We start from the raw sequence: 4,401 nt of genomic DNA on the forward strand, positions 1-4,401 counted from the left end.
TTCTACCGCGCCAGGAAGGCGCTACTGAATGGGAATCCATTCGCCCTCGGAGGCTGCACGGGGTCTGTTTTTGCAAGCCCTCTTTGGGTCTCTGCGAAGGGGATCGAACAGCTGACAAGTGATTCTTTACGTGTTCCCTCGAAACGCTTTGCTTAACTTTGACCCTGTGACTATCCCAATAAAAATATACACACAGACTATGGACCGGAGAGAAACAATGGTTTAAACAGAGCAGCTTCTCAGTTAGGCTGCTGAGACTCTCAACTCCTCTGCCTAACCTGAAGATCATCTGTTCCAACTCAGAGCCGCGCAGAGGCTCTGGGACAGTGCGCCATTGCCTCCCTCCTTGTCCGTAGGCCTTTCCTTACTTCTGCTCTTGGCTCTGGAGGCAAACTCCTACTACTCAAAACTCACTTGCCTTGACACTTCTCCTTAATTACAATACTGCTTGCAACTTCCTCAAACAAGATTTCTTATGCCACCCGCTAGGTCTTACAGTGTTGTGACCAGTCCCTCCTTCCCCACTGGGCACCCAAAGAAATCCTGTAAAGCTTCATAGAGTTGTGTTTTTGTTTTGTTTTGTTTTGTTTTTCAGCCCTCGGGGCACCTGGCACTCAGCTGGTTTTCAATATATATTCTTGGCGCTATAGCAGAAGGGAAGTTTCACAACCTTGACTGCCTGATCAGTAAACCCTGGACCTGCCAGCCATCAGGCTCCTGGGGACACCTGGGGTCCAGCCGCAGTGAGAGAAGGGCAGCTGGGAGCTCACCCCTGGCTGGGCTGTTTGTGAGACCAGGCCACAGGCCTTTGGTGGGTCTTAGGTGCCCCCAGAATAGATTCTTCTTGTCTTCTGGAACCCTGCAGGGTATTCGACATCGCGGTGAAATATAAGAAAGCACTATAGGCAGTAAGGGGGAAAAATAAGCTTGTGTGTGCATATCTTCTTTTTATAATTGAGCGACCCTCATTCTCTCTCCCACAACTTGACCTTGAACATATAAGCTGCTTAGGGAGTGAGAAGGAGCGCTCCTCACAGTTTTAAGTTGAGGGAAATTTCTCCCTTGATTTCCCCTCAGTAAGCACAGTTTTGGGCGTGTGGAAACTGAGGCACGGAGGGTGAGGTACTCACTCCTATCTACCGGGCTCAGGGGCTGATGGGAAAGGATGGCTGGAGGCAGGGGATAGGCTGGATTGGAGTATCTTACCTAACCAGGGGGATTTACTACAGAGGTTCTTTTCTTCTTATTTATTTATTCGAAATATTATTTATGTATTATTATTTATACAAGTACACCGTAGCTGTCTTCAAACACAGACCAGAAGAGGGCATCAAATCTCATTACAGATGGTTGTGAGCCACCATGTGGTTGCTGGGAATTGAACTCAGGACCTCTTACCCACTGAGCCATCTCTCCAGTCCTTCCTTCCTTCCTTCCTTCCTTCCTTCCTTCCTTCCTTCCTTCCTTCCTTCCTCCTTTCCTTCCTTCCTTTCTCTCTCTCTCTCTCTCTCTCTCTCTCTCTCTCTTTCTTTCTTTCTTTCTTTCTTACTGAGACTGGGTCACAGAACTCAAGCCAATCCTCCTGCTTCCGTCTCCCAAGTGCTGGGATTACCGGGGTAGAAACCAGCACACCTGCTTTCCCTGGTGCTTTCAGATGCTCCACCTTGGAGATGGGATGGGTGTGAAGAGCTCATTGCCAAACAAGAGAGAGACAGTACCCGGGAGAAACAGAGAGAGACAGTACCTGGGAGAAAGGATGCTGACGCAGGCTTGCAGGCGCAGTAAACAACTTGGACCCTTCATTTCTCCATCTGTAAGATGCCGACTTAGTATCCATTTCATAGGAGCCTCAAGCACGCCGGACACCAGAATCATGGAAAAGCATTCAGCTGTTCTTTCTCCATTTCCCCCATTTAACAGACAGGCAAGCTGAGGCCCAGAGAAGGGGCATGCACAGGCTCACAGGCACAGTAGCAGACCTTGGATATTGACCAAGCCCTGCAGCCTCTCAGCCTGTTCTTTCCCTTCTGCCCCTGTGATGGTCACTTCTCAGGCCTCCCTTTTGGCCCGTCCCCCTGCCAGTGTCTCCTGGACATTAAAGGAAGGGGAAGGTTCAGCCCCTTCCCTGCCTCAGGCCCCACTGACAGCTGCGCTGCTTCCCGGACAGATGTGTTGCATGTGCTTCGTTCTCTCTGGTTTGAGGAGGATGTGGGCGCTGGAAGGAGATGCCAGCTGGCTGGGTAGCCTCACCTGAGAGATTTAAATAGCCACTGTCTTCTGTGGGCATTGCTTGGGGGACGCATCTAGGCAGGGAACTGAGGGCCATTTATCTTCCCAGAGAGCCGTGGTCCATGTACCTCACCTGTCTGACCTCAGGGTCCATTGCCTGCCCCCTGGGCTCTAAGGCTGCACAGGAAAGGGCTGCCCCTATGTCTAATGTGCTGCCTAGCACCCGACATGTATGCAAACCTCCCACAGATGCGCAAGCCCTTTGGCCTTCATCACAGGAACGCTCCTTGTCTGGTGTAAATCTTTGCTGACACCAGGTCATCCACCTCTCTGGGCTGGGAATTCCAACTCTATCATGGCTGAGGTCAGATTGGAGTTGGGCCTTGGGCTCTAGGCTGACACGGTGTCCTATGTAAACGTCAGAAATGTCAGCACCTCTCTGAGCCCTGGATTCTGTGTGTGGTGTGAGAATGGCAGTGCCCTCCCTACTTGGGCACATTGTTGAGATGGTGACCCTCAAGCCTATACTGAGCCCGTGTTTTGTGTGTGTGCATCTGTATGTGTGTATGAGTATCTGAGTGTGTCTGTGTGTGCATCTGTATGTGTCTGTCTGTGTATGTTTGTGTGTCCATGTGTACGTATGTCTGTGTGAGTGTGCATTTGTCTCTGTGTGTTTTATATAAGCTTCCTCTGAGATTAAAACATTCCATCCTGCTGGGTAGCTCCTTAAGCAGTGAGGTAAACAACAACAAGAATAGTTTCAGGAACTCCCTGAAACTGAGCAGATTCCCTAGGCTCCTCCCTGCCAGAGTAAGCAGGGAGTAAGTCTTCAGAGAAGACTCAGAACAGGAGCAGCAGCCTTCCCTTCGAGAGATTTAGACCAACTGGGGCACCTGGGCAGGATATTCTCCAACCTGCTGAGCTGCCTGCAGGCAGTGGGAAGAGCTTCAGGTTTCCAGCTTTGTGAGCTGTCACCCATGCTGGGTGGGCTTTGGTGATGCAGCTGTCTCTGAGTCATTCCTGCTCCTGTAAGCAACCCTTCACCCATATTCCTCTAAGTAACTCCAGAAAAACTCATTAATTCATGAAGCTGGATATTGGCACTATCTGTACTTTAGTCTGTCGTGGGCTCCCTATCTGGGGTGAGCAGACAAGTGTGTTTCATCTCCCCAGGAAAGGTGTGTGTGTGTGTGTGTGTGTGTGTGTGTGTGTGTGTGTGTAGATTCACAGCAAGCTGCCCAGGGTCCCCCATGCTGCACACCCCCCTGCCCCAGGCAGTGCTACTGGTCACATGCAAAGCCTCCCAGAACTGCTTTGTTCGGGGAGTAATGGTAAAGTAATGGAGGCCAGGAAAGAGTTGGCGAACACGAACACGGTAAGCAACAGATCTTCATCCTGCCAAAGCCTCTCCTGCACGCAGTGGGAGCCAGAAGAAGCCATTTCTTTAGGAAGAAACCAGCTACGGGAGGGAGGGGGGCTGGGATCAAGGAGATGGCAGAAAGGCCCTTGGTTTATCGGTTCCATAGCTATAGATTAATAGACCTGTGCCCAGAGAGGATGCTTCACATAGCAATGGAGGCCTCCAGCCCACCTAAGATTCTTCCTACTCTATCCTGCCTGCCTCTATGATGTGCTTGGAGTTTTCCCTGGTCAGTGAAATTCTTTCCAGTGTCTTCCCACATGAAGAAGAGGGGGGCAGAAATGAAGGCGGTGGGCATCCCCAACACACTCAGTCTCTTTTACACCATTAGCATCTCCCTTGTAAAGTCAATACTGAAGCCCAGAAAGGGGACTCAGGGTCAGCCTCTCTCCCCACCGGAAATCATCAACAAGATTATCTCAGAGTTTAACAGGTGATGGCTCCACTTCCCGGGGAGTTCCAACCTGGGAGGTCTTCCGCATCAGAAAGCCTGCTTCCACCACCCAGGCCCCAACAGAGCTATGAAAGTCAGGACTTGGAGTGCCAGGCCCTGACTGTGGTTTCTGGGGATGAGGGGAACACTTGGCGCCTACGCAGGACCAGAGAGGGAGGGGCTCGGCTTGGGCCAGCAGCCACTGTGCGAGCTGCCCCGTCTGTCGGCGTGGGGACGTGGGAAGCGCTGCTTCCTGGCTCCAGTCCCGCGCCTGGCCGCCCCGCCACGTCACCGCGCGGCCAAGGGTGCGCGCGGCGGG

Source organism: Mus caroli, chromosome 15, assembly GCF_900094665.2.
Source record: "Mus caroli chromosome 15, CAROLI_EIJ_v1.1, whole genome shotgun sequence".
NCBI classification, from domain to species: Eukaryota; Metazoa; Chordata; class Mammalia; order Rodentia; family Muridae; genus Mus; species Mus caroli.